A 17,586-nucleotide genomic window follows, 5' to 3' on the forward strand; every position below is an offset into this window, starting at 1 on the left:
AGCGCCGCCGTCAATAAGCCGTTGCCGGTACCCTCCAGTCCCCTCCACCGCGCAAATCAATCTCCCGCCGCCGACGAACCCTGTAGCAAGTGGCAGCGTAGCCCGGCGGCCTCTCCTCAGTGCGTTCCCTGCCGGCCGCCTCTCTGCGACTCTGCCCTCCCCATGTCGCGTCGCTGCTCTCCCTTCGCTGTCCTCCCGCCGGCTGCCTATCTGCACTCCGCCGGTCTCGTCGCTGCCCTCCCCCGGCCCTCCTCGCCGTCCCCCCCCCCCAGTCGCTTGCCTACATTGGTTGTGGAATCGCCAACAGTCGTCTGCTTTGGATTTGATTCGGGTAATGAAGCATATGGCTAGGGAATTCTTTAGGAAGGCCTCTTCTTGAGCAATATTATCTATTTTTTAATCAACTAATTTTGTTCCTATGTAAAAGATTTGCTTTGTGCCATCGATTAGAGAAATTGATGAATGTTTTTAATGGTGTGATCTGTGCTAGATTTAATTTGATGCTATATATGTCTTTAGATTGGTAATGTAAGCAGTAAGCTTGTATCTTGATGTTTGAGTATGAAAAATGAATTTCAGATTGACAATGGAGTTTAATGATTTGATTCTGGAGAATGTAGTTGTGTTATAAATCGATATATGGGTATATTTGATTATAGGAAAATAACCTTGAAGTTTCCTGATCATGTGCATATATATAGCAATTAAGATTTCCATGTATGTTTCAAGTAAGTAATGTACACATAACAGCCGTATTAGCTTATAGTATACTAGATCACTCTAAATGTGGAATTTTTAAGATTCATCTTTTGCCCATATAAGTACATTTTGGTTGTATTAAATTTTGTGGTTTGACTAACAGTTGAACTTTGGAAATATGAATTGCATAAATTTGGAATGGCTGACAATCACATTAGTTTGGAGGAGGTCGCAAAGTATAAAAGTATGATAACCAAGGAGTTTAGAAGCAAGGCAGAAGGATACAAGTTCTATAATGATTTTCCTTTTGTTGATATATTCTTGAAAAGTAGATGTATCTTTAGAGTTACAAAAAAGTAAGACTTCTTGTGAATTTGTAATTACTGTACTGTAAGTTTCCCATGCATTGTTCGATGTATCTGACTCAGTGCCATGTTACTCTCTGATTCGCTGAACTAATTAGAGACCTCCTTTTTATGGCCAATTTTAGGATAAACTAGGATGAACTGCAGTGTTGTTCAACTTGGGCTTATATAATTGACATATGATGGATGTTAAATTCAACGTCTTCTGAAAATTATCACACAGTCTAACTGCATCATATATTTCCTATGCTGCAGCGTATGATCAGTTGACATTGCCATTTCTGAATTCATTGTCGCCAGAGAGATCAGTTGATGTTGAGAATCTCAGCGAGGAGAAGAAGTGTTTTGCTTTGGTTTTGAATTCGTCGCAGTTTCTATAATTCATATTTTCAGTGTTATAGAAGGCATGGAAGTACATCAAAGTCTAGTGGTACTGAAAATTGCATTGGTAGCTCATACACTACTAGAAAAAAAGTTTTTTATGGCGGCCAAAAACCATGGTTCCAGGCAGGGAAACGGTCCGCCTGAAAGCAACCGACTGCGAAAATCGAGTCATTGATTTTCGCAGGCGGCGCAGTCACCCGTTTTTTCGAAAATCATCGCCGCAAACAAAAAAAATTCACCTCCGCCGGGGGTGGAGGGTGCCGCCGCCACCGCCCTCCCCTGCCCTCCCTCCGGATCTGGGAGGGAGGGAACCGCCGCTTCCGCCATCGCCCTCCTTCGGCCTCCCTCCGGCCAGATATGGGAGGGAGGGAACCGCTGCCGCCGCCACCGTCGTCCCCCGCCCTCCCTCCGGCCAGATCTGGGAGGGAGGGAACCGCCGCCGCCTCCCCCGCCCTCCCTCCGGCCGGATCTGGGAGGGAGGGAACCACCGCCGCCACCACCTCTCCTCCCCCCTCCCCCCTTCGGCTGGATTTGGGAGGGAGGGTGGGGGCGCGCCATGTGTGCGGGGGTGGGGGCTGCCGCCCCCGACCCCGTGCCGTCGCCGGTTCCCGCCACCCACGCCGCCGGTTACTGAGAGGGGAGGAGAGGTGAGGGAGAGAGGAGAGCTGAATGAGGGAGAGAGGAGAGCTGAGAGGTGAGGGAGAGAGGAGAGATAGACTTAGAAAAAATCTGGGCTGCTGTTGTGTCATTTTATATCCACGCCAATTTTTGCAGGCGTACGTCTTAGATTTTCGCAAGCGGACCTCTTAGATTTTCGCAGGTGGACAGCGAGTTATAACCCGATTTACATTTTTGCAGGCGGCCATTTGGCTCCGATGACCATATCCGCCTGCGAAAAAAAATACCCAACATTAGCAAAAATGGTTTTTCTAGTAGTGATATTTTGTTCTTCATGATTACACCTTGAAATTTTTTTGTACCCTCAAATTTACTTGCATTTTTTCTCTTCACCGCAGAAGAAATAGAAGGGCAATGTAGTTTAAATGTAATAAGATCACAATTTTGACAGTACTGGATATTGCACTGCTAGCTTATAATTTGCCCCCCTTCAGTTCATTGCCCTGTATTTACAAAACCCATGGAAATCGAATTTCAGTGCTCTGAATTCTCTTCTAAAAATAGAATCTAATATGCATTTCACTATCTTTTGCGCTGACTTTTTTTTTTTACCGAAACGGATGGCAGGATCTTTGGCCATTCATTTCAGATGACTGGGAACAAAACTGTAAACTTTTAACTTTTGTTTCTCTGTTTCATGAAACTGGGAAATGCACATCTTCATGCGAAAATAAGAGGAGAAGAAAAAAACCGCGGCAAGAAAAAATGGCACGGCCTGGAACTAATGCTCTGATGATCTCAACACTGTTTTCTGTAGTTCAGTATTGTTGTTTTCTGTAGTTCAGTATTGTTGTTTTCTGTAGTTCAGTAATGTCCAGGAGCTAATTAACTAATCCATGAAATTATTATTCCATTAAAATATGTTACGTCCGAATTTTATCTAGCATGTTCAGATCGGGTTGACAAATAAAACACATATTTTTTCAGTCGTGATCATATAAATTAAGCTAGAACTGGTATTTTAGGATAAAATATGTTACATCCAGATTCCATCCGGTCTGTGTAACATTCTGAAAATTTCTGACAATAAAAATCTTTAAAATTTTAAACTTTTTAAAACTTTTGCATCATACTAGATGTTATGGTTGCTATTGCTTATCAAACTATAACCGGGGGAACTGAGAGAGAGCTGAGAGAGAGAGAGAGCAAGTGTGCTGGGCTGGGCTTTGTTGGGTCAGGAGAGAGAGGAAGATGTGTACTGTATACAGGAACTGAGAGAGAGAGATCAATTGATGTGAGATCAGATATGGCTTCCAGGCAATAACGCTATTTACAGACGCCGATGCTTGCCAATTAATAAATATAGGAGTACTTGATACATATATCTGTGTGCAACACTGAATTTGGCTTGCGGGTAACATGCATGTACCACGCCTCGTTTATAATATCTATCTTGACTTCAACGTTTGCAGGGTGGTATCGACAATAGTTCATTCAAATTGTGCGCCGTTCCTCATCATGTATATGTAAGATAAACTATATCTTATGACTTCGCTAAACACGCACATATATATATTTTCCAAGCAGTTCGTACGTTTACAAAATTGGCCAGCAGCAGTGCAGCACAAGGATTTTAAAACATAAATACATCCGACTCACAAAGCTAATTATCATTCATGTGGGGCCAGCCAAAACCATATTTATGTGTGTCGTACGCAGGTTGGACAGATAGGGTCGTACGTACAGTTATTCCGTTAATACATGTGTCGTTTGATATATTTCCCCTTGCAATGCAAGCCTAATACTTCCCTAGTAGTCACCGGTCAGGTTTCGATTTTCTGGTTTTTCGAGTTTTTTTCTGGCACCGTTGTTTGCCGCGTGGCTTTTTTTTTTGTTGTAATTTATTTTTTCTAGTGTGACCGGCTGGTTCCCAACTTAATTTTTGTATCCGGTATATGACTTTGATAGCCGAAGTTTTCAGCGTGGATTAGTACATGTACGTGTCGGTCATAGTACCTTTTCTCTTTCCGTTTGATTTTGGTAGACAGTTCATTCTTATCCTGTTTTCTAGCTGTTCACATTAGCTGTTAGTGCATGCTTTGTGTTTGCATGCGTACTGTGCATGCTGCCATGCGGCCACAAATTGTAGTCCATGCGCCAGCTGCTGGCTTTGCTTGTGCCTACATGTGCTGTGCACGTGCTGCCCCCATGCCATTTATATTATATTGTTTTCACTTGATAATTACCATATATACAATTAATTTGATGCTACATACGATATAATTATTATTATGGAGGGGAGGGCACTATAATGTTGATAATGGTTCGTTTTATGCCAGCCATTTCACTTTTTTTCCTCGGTTTCTCATTTTTTGCAACTATTTAAGCTTGACCCTCCCATTGGCTCTTTATAGTTGCAAATTACATCTCCTACACCAAATTTTTTTTCCTGTATGTTCTTCCGCATGTGCTAGCTAGCTTGTGCTTTCTTCCATCGGTTTTGGTTGGTGTTTTTTGTTTCTAGATTTCCTTTATGGCTTTTGCTCTGCTAATTCTTCATGGCTCAAACTGATGGTTACTTTGTCCGTTGCAGGTTGAGCTCCTACTTCAGCTTGCCTCGTGCCAGCATGCACATGGTGCGTTCTGCTGCTCATGTGTTCTCTTCTTTCCAACATTTATCCTACTCGTTGCTCCTTAAGTACGTATGGTCTTTTTCCTCTCGCTTTATTGGCTCTTTTTTTTTTTTTTTGCTATTTAAGTCTAACCGTCTCGTTGTTTTCCCCCATATATATATATATATATATATATATATATATATATATATATATATATATCCTTCACATCAATATATCTTCTTCCTTAATTTCTTCAGTGCTATGTATTAACTGGCTACTCGAGTTCTTTCCTGTGTTGCCGCCGCCATATTTCTTGTTTGGTTGCAGTGGTGTCTTATGTTTTGTTGTGTTCAACGTGAGAAATGCGATGGCAGGGTACGTACTGGGGCAGCGTGAGTGCCCGTGACTCAGGCAGTGAAGGGGATGGAGCGCAGGTGCAGTACGAGGCGACGCTGGCATACCCGGGTGCAGTCGCGGGGGTGACGATCGAGGAACTAGCTGGCCGGACATCGTCATGGTCTTCGGTCTCCTTCTACGTGCTAGACCTTGGGTTCGTCCACCCACACCACGCTGCCCATGCTTGCCTTCTATGGCGCGCGGCGAGCGCCGTGCCTACCTTGCCCCCTGCAGAACATCATCGCCACAGCCGCGCGGCCACACCTACCACCACCGCACACTCGTGGCCTCTATATATCGCTAGCAGCTTCGCCGACAACATCGATCTGCATCTCCGTCATGAGCGGATGTGTGCCATGCTGCCATAGCGCCAAGGAGGTTTCTGCGACCGCATTTGAGGATTTAAATGAAGCAGATTCTAGAAGGCTCGAAAATGAATAGAATAACAGAACAAGGTAAGGTGGGTGAGTTGGGTCACGTCTGAGAGGATCAGAGGAGCAGGGGCGTGAAGCGTGAGTGGTAGGAAGAGATGGTGCCGGCGTCGAGGTCTCCAACGGTATTGCTCCAATGAGCAATTGGGGCTGTGGGAGCTGGGGTTATTGCTGCGAAGATGGTGCTTCTATTTGGGTTGACTGTTGACAACGACTAGCCATCGGATTTGGATTCTGGAGGTTGTCTTTAGCATTTTCAAATTTTCCGATTGTACCTAATTATCTCTATGTAATTGGGGTTGTTTTCTCTGCAAAAGGACAAAATAGTGTGCCAACGTCATATACAGTTGAGCACTAAACCTAACTTTACACTTATATACTTTTTGTTCAATTGTTATATGGCGTTGTATGCAAATATTTAATTAGGATATATATTTGGCATTTAGTAGTGATCTTTGCGAGTTAAACGAGTTTTGCTATTTGATTTACACGGTTAATCCTTCCTGTCTTGATGTATGGAGCTGCTGCACAAGAAATGGCATACAGATGTTTCTCTATCATTTATGATTTGTCTATTAATGTACTTAGTATTTGATGTCCGATGAATTGCACTTTTCTTTAATATCGGGATATTACTATTTTTGTCCACGTGTTCAAATGCTAAGTGCAGATGTCAACTTTGATACATATATTCTCGGTATTATATATTTGTACTTGTGTGTGATGTTTCTTGAGCAACAATATTGGTTTATTTTTTTTATGTATTCCATAAGAAGGTTTGATATATGGACGTAGAGGTACGGTTCTTCTAGCTAAAAAAGGCACTGGAGACACACATTCTGACATTTAGTCTAAGGGTATGTTTAGTTCCATGCTAAAATTGAAAGTTTGACTAAAATTGAAAGTTTAAATAAAAAAGTTAAAAGTTTATGTGTGTAGGAAATTATTGATGTAATGGAAAAGTTAGAAGTTTAAAGAAAAAGTTAGGAACTAAACAAGAGTGCCTTCTCCAACCCAAAAATATGAAATTGTAGTCGTAGCACAGACAAACCTGCTCAAGTCGTTGTGTATGTGACCATGTGTGATTTAACAGCATATTCAGTCACCATACGCGCGGCGTAACCACCGTCAGGTCAACTCCATGGATGCCTTCATTACAAAAACAGGTTGTGACAGTACGGTCCTTGTCGAAACAAGATTTTGGCAATAATAAAAGGGGTGGCTATCAAGCTAGAAAAGTGGATGGGTTTGGAGACAAAGAAATTTTATACAGGTTCAGGCCTTCTTATTCAAGAAGTAATACCCTAGTCCTGTCCAGAGATGACTCCGCCGAGTGTGTTATTGATTGTATAAACTGGAAAAAAAGAATCGTGCCCCGAGAGGCACACGGACCCTCCTTATATAGGGGAAGGAGTCCGCTTTACAAAGTACAGTCCATATCCCTAACGGAATATGTAATTACAGATAAAATACAATCGTAACCGACTAAGATCTCGGGTATTTCCTTGACATACAAGTTAAAAACTAACCCGAGTCCTCATAAAGATATTCTATCTATATTTGGTACCGTATATCCGACTAAATTATAACTGTCATGTAGGTATGGGGTATCCATAATCTCCACAGTAGCCCCCGAGACCTTCGCAGTTGACAATAATAGCCTTCTCGAAACAAAAAACAGTAATCCGAGTGTTTCAATTCAACTTGCTCCAGCTTGCCGAGTGCTAAAATCAAAGACCGCGAAGGGCGAAAATAAAACATGGTGCATCGAGTAGATGCACCTAATTAGGTGTAGCCCCTGACTATGTGATTAATTGAAAAACTAAATATGTAGTCAAGAACCGACTGGTTTTATAGCGAAGCATGCATGGTACTCAATAAAATACCTAGCTGACTACTTCTCAACTTGAACATATCAAGGATAAAAGATACGACCCGAGTGATAAACACTCAAGAGGTCCAAAAATAGACATATTTGATAGGAATCCGTGTAAGAAACTCTTAAAACGACCCACTAAACATGATAAAAATCATGGTAATCAACGAGTCTAATAGCCTAGGCTATGACCCTTACCATAACCGAAATAAGCATATAACATGCTAAAAGAATGACTATTAATAAACCAGTCATCTCAAATCAACCCAAACAGCTTTTGCAGCCTAATAAAGCTTATAAAAACGGTATAACACCTTTCTGTCGGGCACCTTTTTATGTGCATCATAATAATTCCAAAGAATTATTGAATCGTGTTAAAAAGGATTTTAACAGCATCGGGCCACATCATCGTGAGCACAAATTGCCAAAGCAAAAAGCGCCTAAGTCTCTAGGGATCACAACGGGCCACGCTGATTATAATATTGGGCTGAAGTACTGTACAGGCCTAGGCCCATTAGTACTCCGGTACCCTAAAAACACCGAAGTCCAAGCGTCGCTTCGTCTTCCCCGCCGAGACTCTCGCCATTTCCCCACTCCTTGCTACAGTAGCAAACCGCACCATCGAAGCTAGGGTTCATCAATCCGCCCCAATCCATCCTCAAAAACCTTATGAAATTTCTCCCCGCGTCCACCGCTCCAATTTCTCATCCTTTTCCAGCCATATCTCGGACCAAACTAAACCATCCAGTTCACATCCATGGCGGAAGAAAGAGAAAACTTCGAGAGTCAGTGGGCGCCCTCTGATGTGACGGAAGATAATCTGAAGGAAATGGTGGCGCACGGCGTTCTTCCAGCGAAGGAGATCATCGGGTGGCGACCGGCATTCGGCGAAGCATTCCCGACCCCCGACACACACGAGATTATGGTATTCTCTCACTTCTTCTATGGCGGATTTTCTCTTCCAACCTCAAGATTCTTCCGGGGAATTCTGAACTTCTATGGAATTAGCTTGCATCATCTGAATCCAAACTCCATAGTGCATATCGCCAATTTTGTTCATGCCTGCGAAGCTTTTCTGGGCATTAGGCCTCATTTCGCCTTGTTCCGCCGCATCTTCTTCCTCAAACCCCAGCCAAACAAGAGCAAACCATGCGTTGTTGGGGGTGCTGGTTTCCAACTCAGGGGAACACTAAGCCAAAAATATTTCTCCATGCCCTTCAAGACCTCAAACAAAGGCTGGCACGCCAACTGGTTCTATGTTCAAAACCCTGAGCCTGCTCTCCCCGAGTACTCCTGTCTTCCTCCAGTTTATCGAGATACTTGGAACTCACTGCCAATGGGAGATGAAGCTGCGCAAGCAGTGGAACTGATGGAGAGGATGATAAAGCTAAAAGGACAAGGCCTTCAAGGAGAACAGATCACCTGGCACTTTATCAAGTGTCGGTTAGCTCCAATCAAAGAGAGATCTCGCACAGCCTTCGAATTTGACGGCAAGCACGACCCAAACCGTGAAGACCCAGATTCTCTTGACTTCAAGGTCAAGAAGGAAAGGATGTATAAGATCTTCTCAAATGCTATCGTTGTCAGCTATTCACACTTGCTGCCAGTCATGCCATTCAATGCTTTCAATCCTCCTCCACCGGTATGTAATCAAACATTTCAACTTTTCACAAAATATAGTCTTGTCTTTTTGTTGAATCAATTAATAATGAAGGATATCACACCCAGGAATTTGCTTTGATGAAATCAGATCCTCCAATCGCCCAGCACCAATCACCTCGCCGCCAAACTGGTCGGAGAAGCGGAGGACCAAGAATTCGGTCTGAAACCCAACCAAGTGCTTCTGATCCAGTCGGCCAGCCAGATTCTCGTAAGAGAAAGCTGATTCTAAGTGACGACGAAGGCGATGATACCGGAAAGCTCAGAGATAAAGGAGTGACCGGAAGACCTCCGAAGCCAGCTAATCCGAAGAAGAAGACCTCTAGTCGTCCTGTACCAAAAATCAGAAAGTCTTCTAGGTACAAATCATATAACAATCTTCCCTGTATTAATATTCTCCCATCATGAAAATAACATCGATGGCAAAACTTGTAGGAAACCATCTGACATAGATCCTTCTGAGAAAGACTCTGACCCGACTAACATGGAAGCGGATTCCTCAAAAGAAACCGGGCCGACTGCAAAAGATCACCCGAGTGATAATCCGCAGGCCAGTGACAATGTAGAACCCAGCGATGATCCCACGACTGCAAACCAGTCGGCCGAAGCTGGAGTCGGAGTTAACCAGGAGCCCCCAACTGGAAACCAGTCGGATACAAGGCCAAGCCAAAAGATTCCCGAGGTTGAAGCTCAAACAAACAGTCCTCCCGGAAAGGATGCTGGCAATGACTCAGAAACCAGGTCTCCTATGAAGATACAAGAGTCCACTCGTCCTCGACCAGGAATCATCACAGGTAAATATGCTATCTGAAATCATTTCAATCCAACAGGCTTTATCTGATTGCTTCATCTTTATTCATGGGTACACTAGGGCCAATGATTGGTGATGAAGAAGAAATTCTCCGGATACGAGCAGCTGAGGATTCGCGCCCTCCCATCCTAGTCAAGTGGTGGGATGATGATAGGCAACCTCAAGGAATCGTAATAAACAAACAAAAAGAAGATGAGGAAGTATGCTTGCTGAAAAAGGCGCTTGGTCAGGCGACCCGCATTGTAAATGTATGCTCTTTGACGCCTGATCTCAACCATTGTCACGCCCGGCAATTCACTAGTAATTTCCGAACTAATTTATGCATAAAAATCCTCGTCCAGGAATCAGCCGACGTACACAAATTGACAATTTAATATACAAATCCATCATAAAAATAACGTTACATACTTACAAAAGAAAAGAAAAACAACAGCAGCGGAATAACGGTCTAGCGATGGCTTCAGCTCCACTCCCACAGGCAGCTTGTAGACCCCCGTTTTTATAACAGGAATCATTCGTGTAAACAGTACCATTTCCCTGGATCAAGTAGTCTGGTACACACGAGTTCATAGCTGAAATACCAAAAGCACATACACGAGAGTCTAGTGCTAATTATTACGTCATAAGCCCGCAGGCATTGTCTTAAATCATCGGACCGAGTGGTCCGTAATACATCCAAAAGCAGAAATAGATGAGGCAGCGGAATTCAGGCAGCGGCATGCCATTGCCACAGGCAACGACCGTACTAAGACCTACTGAGCGCCATCGTCTTCATCTCCCTCCTGGTAGTAGGCATAGGGATCCTCCGAAGCTTCATCTCCTGCTTCTGATTAATTTTATATTTGCAAGGGTGAGTACCAACCGTACTCAGCAAGTCACCACAGCAAAAATGCATATGAAAGGGGTATTTCAAAGGATGGCTATGGCTCTTTTGCATAAAGCCAGTTTTGTAATTCTTTTCACAAGCCTAAGACCTAGCATTGACTGATCAAATTTTAGTACCAGTATTTATATTTAAACAACGACGGTTCTGTCCACCATTCATTGTGTTCCCAAGGATAGCTTCCCGCCATTGAGTCGTCATGGTTTTCTGAGGACGCCCACCTTCCCACCTCTCAGGAAGTGGCTCCATCAGCATAAAAATCATCATGCAATATCCCATCCCACACAAGTTAAATAATTTAGAGTCTAGCCAAGTGTAATACATGTCCCGGTGCTCAATAACCGCGAGCACGGCTATTCGAATAGATTTGGTTTACTTACACTGCAGTGGATGTACACTTTACCCGCACTCCGGGACTGCCCAACACATGAGCCTCGTCCCAACACATGAGACGCGCCACGGCAAAGCCTTTTGATAACCTCGCATTGGCAGTACCCGCTCCATGAACTTAAATTCTCATGCACTCTAGGCGTCCATGTTTCTAGCAGTGAGAGGAGTTCTGGCGCTCCCGGGAAAGAGAAGTCTCACACACATATTAAATTATGGTTCAAGTTAAGTTCTCTCTCTCACACACTCATGGCAGTCCTACCAATGACAACACCGATGTAGGGCACGCCTCTCGGCCGTACCTCAAAAGCTGTCCCACCGTAGCGCACCTGCCTCACTCAGGGGTGAACCATCTATGCAGGGATACTGCCTCCGCCCGGCTATCTAATCCGCTAGGTCTATACCCATACAAGAAGTGTGGTTGTACGGGGGTCGTTTCATGCTTAACTTCATGGCTCGGTCCTTAATTGACCGGGGACGGTACTAGCCTTTTCCAGATACCACCCAAATCCTCCGTCCGCCCCAGTCGAAAACAGTTGTTTAATTTTATTTCTTCTTTCACAAATCATGTCATCAACATCATGGCAATGTGGCGCTCATGTCTCCACATGCCACATCTCAATTACCTTCCCAAAGGTAATTGCCCAAGCATATAGCATTTGATAAATATGAGTATGCATGATTCTAGAATAGCATTTCTAAGCAATTGTCATAGTTGACTAGGGACTTATACGTAAACATGGTTACAAAGATTTAAGGGTAAACAATAATCAAGGCATGGCATAATCACAAGTGGGATGTTCATCATTGCATGCAATTTTATTTGTAAACGAAACAATTTCGCAATTGGGATCAACATGTTCAAGGAATAGTGATGACTTGCCTTGCTCAAAGTCTTGCGGGTCTTGGTCCTCGCTTGGATCCGCAACTCCCTCGGGCTCTAAAATTACGTGCGAAGAAACGATTTGAATTTGGTTAGAATTCAAATAAAAATCCAAATAAATCCAAATGGAAGTCGAATGCGAAAGTTGATTCTTTTATATTAACTCTACTATTCGCAAAGTAGAGCAAACCCAATTTCGATTTTTTTTAATATCCTAAACTATTTTGCGGGTATAAATATTTTGTTATCGCAAGTATTTAATTTAATCTACCCGAGCATTATATCCATATAATAGGTTAGAAGTTTCTATCGCGAGCTAAATGTCGGTCGGAATCCTAAGATTATCTTATAATATTATACGTTTTAATTTAGTCTATGACTAAACGATTAAATATAATATACGTCTAAAATTCGTAGCGATTAAATCCGAATTTCTACCGTGAATCGATTACTTATAGAGATTATTCAAAAATGATCTATAATAGTCTATAAAGATTCATCTAATTGTTAATTATATCTAAATTACTACTGCGAATTGATTTCTTTTAGAAATTAGCAAGAATAATTAAATTTTGCAATTCTACGACCATGATTATTCTATAAATAAATTCTAATTATTTTAAATTTTCTAAACTATTAACCTCCCTAATTTTCTTCCAAATTTCTATTTACTTTTCCTTTCCCTTTTTTTTCCCTTTCTCTTTTCTTTTCTTTTCTTTTTCTTTCTTTTCTCTCTTTTCTTTTCTTTTTCCTTCTCCCTTTTCTTTTCTCTCCTCCCGGCTCCTTTCTTTCCTTTCCTTCTCTTCCTCTCTTCTCTTTTCTTCTTGCTCCCTACTCTCTTCTCTTTTCTTCTTCCTCCCTACTGGCTTCTCCTTTCCTCTCTCTCTCGGCTCTTGTCTCTCCCGGCAGCGACGGCAACAGACGCGAGGAGGGGGGGGCGGCTTACCGACGGCGGCGGCTGCGGCGCAAGGCGACGGCGACGGCGGTGCAAGGCAACGGCGACGGCGGCGCAAGGCGACGGCGACGCCCGGAGCAGCGCTCGGTGTGGCGCGGCGCGGTAGGTGATGCGACGCGTGATGGCGATGGCGCGGCAGCGGCGACGCGACGGCCGAACGGCGATGACGCGTGGCGATGGAACGGGTGGTGCGGCGCGGTAGCAGCAGCGGCACGGGGCTTGGGGAAGCGGCGCGGCACGGGGCGCGAGGCGACGACGGCGACGGCTCGGCAGTGGCGATGGGATGGCGCGCGGCGCGATAGGACAGTGCGACGGGATGGCGGCGAGCGACGCGCGTCGGCACGGCGGTAGCGGCGGTGCGTGGCGCAAGGCGACACGACGGGCGGCAATGGCGACGTCGGCGCGGCGGCAGGCGGCGGCGCGACGGGACGGTGACGGCGACGGCGCGGCAGCGGCGGCGCGGGGCTCGGCGCGTGGCCGGGCGCGTGGCAGAGAAGGGTCTAGGGCTAGGGACCGAAATCGAACACCTATGAGGCAATGAACAGTAACTTTTCCTATTTATCCCGATTTTAGTGTATTTTCCATATAAATTTGATTCCACAATTCCTAATTTTACATATATGAAGTTTAATCAATATTTGTGTTATTTTAACTAATGAATTCACCCTAGATTAATATTACTCATATTTTATTTTTATATAATTTATTTGAGTTTTAATTAGGGTTAATTCTTATTCCATCGTATTTAAATTTAATTGATCCAAATATGGTCGCGATAATATTTTATTTATTTTTACCACACCTAATCTTTATTTTAAATTATATTTATTTTACCAATTTGTTTTTTTTAGGGTTTATTCCTACTTAACTATTCTTTACTCACGATTAATGAACTTCGAAATTAAATCCAAATAAAATAGGCGAATAAGATCGGCATGATGCAATTAATTTAAAAAGTTTTTGAAAATCCGCATTTTTAGAGTTTTGTTTTTTGTCGGTCGAATTTTCAGGGTGTTACAAACCTACCCCCCTTAAATAAATCTCGTCCCGAGATTTCTTACCAGTTTTCGAATAGATGCGGGTACTCCATCCTCAAGAATTCTTCGCTTTCCCAGGTGGCTTCATCCTCAGTGTGATTACTCCATTGTACCTTGTACATACGCCACACTTTGCTCCTAGTCCTCTTTTCTGCTTCAATATCCGGATCGGGTGTTCTGGGTACGTGAGATCATTGCTAATGTGAATCTCTTCCGGCGGAGCTTGTTCTTCCGGCACTCGTAAGCATTTCTTCAATTGGGACACATGGAAGACTGGGTGCACATCAGCGATATTCTCTGGTAGCTGTAACTGATATGCGACTTCTCCTCTTCTAGCCGTGATTTGAAAGGATCCCACATATCTTGGTGCTAGTTTTCCCTTAACCTTAAACCTTTTCGTTCCCCTCATCAGAGAAACTTTGAGATATACGTAATCTCCTTCTTTAAATTCTAGATCCCTTCTTCGGGTGTCGGCGTAACTCTTCTGCCGTGATTGTGCCACTTTTAAACGGTCACGGATCAAGCGAACCTTTTCTTCGGCTTCTTGAATAATGTCAGGTCCAAATACCGCCCGTTCTCCAGTCTCGGACCACATTAGCGGGGTACGACATCGTCGACCAAACAATGCCTCATTGGGTGACATCTTTAGGCTTGCTTGAAAGCTGTTGTTGTAGGAGAATTCGGCGTAGGGCAAACATCTCTCCCAGTCTTTGCTAAAGTCCAACGCACAAGCTCTCAGCATGTTCTCCAGGACCTGGTTGGTTCTCTCCGTCTGGCCATCTGTCTATGGATGATAAGCTGTGCTAAACGTAAGGTAACTTCCTAGGGTTTCATGGACTTTCTCCCAGAAATGCGAGGTAAACTGTGTGCCTCGATCAGATATAATCCTCTTAGGTACACCATGAAGACATACTATCCTGGTCATGTATAACTCGGCTAGCTTGGCACTGCTGTAATTCGTCTTAACGGGGATGAACCTCGCCGTCTTGGTGAGTCGATCCACGATCACCCAAATGGAATCATATCCTGTTGCGGTCTTGGGCAATCCAACAATAAAATCCATACCTATCTCATCCCATTTCCACTCGGGAATCCTATGGGGTTGCAGCAAGCCTGCCGGTCGCTAATGCTCAGCCTTCACCTTTTGGCACACGTCACAGAGTGCTACGTATTCCGCCACATCTCTCTTCATGTTGGGCCACCAGTATCCTTCCTTCAGATCTTGATACATCTTCGTACTTCCGGGGTGCAATGAATATGCCGATTCGTGAGCTTCCTTTAAAATTAATCCCCTCAGTCCACCCTGTTCGGGTACGTCAATTCTCTTTTTATACCATAGGACATCTTTTTCGTCGGTTGAAAATTCCTTTGCACGTCCTGCAGCTAAGCGTTCCTTCACCTCTTGGATTTCCTCGTTGTCCTTCTGGGCTTCTTCTATTTGGGTCCTCAAAAGAGGTTGAATGTCCAGGGTGTTTATCTGTCCACGAGGTACTGTATGTAGGTTCAGCTGAGCTATTTCCTCCCTAAGCTCAGGGACCATCCCTTCCATTCTCACATGATTGCAATGGCTCTTACGACTCAGAGCGTCGGCCACAACGTTTGCTTTGCCTGGGTGATAGTGAACCTCTAGATCATAGTCCTTGATTAATTTTAACCATCGCCTTTGCCTCAAGTTGAGATCTGACTGGGTGAAGATATACTTCAGACTCTTGTGGTCAGTGTAGATATCGCAATGGTTTCCAATCAGATAATGTCTCCAAATCTTTAGCGCATGAACCACAGCAGCGAGTTCTAGGTCATGGGTAGGGTAGTTTTCCTCATGTGGTCACAATTGTCGCGACGCGTAGGCCACAACCTTTCCGTCCTGCATCAGTACTCCTCCTAGTCCTTGCCTTGATGCATCACAATATATAACAAAGTCTTTCCTGATGTCGGGAAGAACTAAAATAGGCGCCGAGGTCAGCTTTTCTTTGAGCTGCTCAAAGCTCTCCTGACACTGTTCTGACCACACAAACTTCTTTTCCTTCTTGAGGAGTTGTGTCATTGGTCGGGTTATCTTAGAGAATCCTTCAATAAACCTTCGGTAGTATCCGGCCAAGCCTAGAAAACTCCGAATTTCAGTCACAGATTTGGGTGCTTTCCATTCCGTAACAGCCTACACTTTAGCAGGATCCACTGCTACTCCACCGGCCGAGATTACGTGGCCTAGAAAAGCGACTTCTTTTAACCAGAACTCACACTTGCTGAATTTTGCATATAACTTATGCTTCCGAAGTTTCTCGAGTACCAATCGCAAGTGTTTCGCATGTTCTTCCTCATCTTTGGAGTAGATTAGAATATCATCGATGAATACCACCACAAATTTGTCCAAGTAGTCCATGAACACTTTGTTCATAAGATTCATAAAGTATGCCGGGGCGTTGGTTAAACCAAACGACATTACGGTGAACTCATATAATCCATAGCGTGTTGAGAACGCGGTTTTGGGTATATCCCCGGTCCTAATTTTCAATTGGTGGTATCCTGATCGAAGGTCAATCTTAGAGAACACCTTAGCTCCTTTGAGTTGATCAAAAAGATCATCAATCCGTGGTAGTGGATATTTGTTTTTGATGGTTACTTCGTTCAGTGAGCGGTAGTCCACACACATTCTCATGCTACCATCTTTCTTCTTGACGAATAGCACTGGGGCTCCCCAAGGTGACGAACTAGGGCGTACAAAACCCTTTTCTTGCAACTCCCTGATTTGCTTTTTAAGTTCTTCTAACTCATTGACCGGCATCCGATATGGTCTCTTGGATATGGGGGCAGTTCCGGGTATCAGGTCAATAATGAACTCTATGTCATGATCTGGTGGTATTCCAGGTAAATCTTCTGGGAATACATCAGGAAATCGCTGCACTACGGGCATTCCCTTTAGGGGTACCATGGTAAATATACCTCCGGCACGTTCGGTTAGCCTAGGATCTTGATCCATGGTTGCTCTCATATCCGATCCCCAGGGCGTGGTCAGGGTAACTTCTCTACGTCTACAGTCGATTACTCCTCTATGCTTTGCTAACCAATCCATACCCAATATGACATCAAGGGTCTGTGGTATCAAAACCATAAGGTTGGAGGGAAACACCACATCCTTAAGGCGAATAGGTACGTTAATGCAAGCTGTGTCCACGGCTATTTCACCCCCAGGTGAATGTACTAACATTGGTTGCCTTAGTTTAACTCTGGTTAAATTGTGTTGTTGACTTGCTTTCAGAGATATAAATGAATGCGATGCTCCTGAATCGAAGAGAACTTTCACTGGAGTGGAGTTGACTGAAAACATACCCATCAGGACGCCTTGGTCTTCCTGGGCCTCTTCAGCTCGAACGTGGTTCACTTGCCCGCGTCCAAATCCGGTAGCGGTCCTGTTAGTCTGCGGAGTCCTGAATAGACCTCGTCCAGCAGCAGGGATAGCAGTCCCGTGAATAGCCGTTGCATTAGCTTCGGTGCGAATGGGTGTCTTGTTTGGATGAGGACATTTATTGGCGAAATGCCCATACTCTCCACAGTTGAAACAGCTTCCTGGCCTTACTGATCCTGTGGCT

The 17,586-nt window shown here is 44.0% G+C and overlaps 1 pseudogene; it reads left to right on the top strand.

The window, feature by feature from the left end:
• The first annotated feature begins 4,884 nt into the window (after nucleotides 1-4,884).
• Nucleotides 4,885-5,987, top strand: LOC127757966 (uncharacterized; annotated as a pseudogene).
• The last annotated feature ends 11,599 nt before the right edge of the window (nucleotides 5,988-17,586 follow it).

The sequence above is a fragment of the Oryza glaberrima genome, chromosome 12, assembly GCF_000147395.1.
Source record: "Oryza glaberrima chromosome 12, OglaRS2, whole genome shotgun sequence".
Taxonomy (NCBI): Eukaryota; Viridiplantae; Streptophyta; class Magnoliopsida; order Poales; family Poaceae; genus Oryza; species Oryza glaberrima.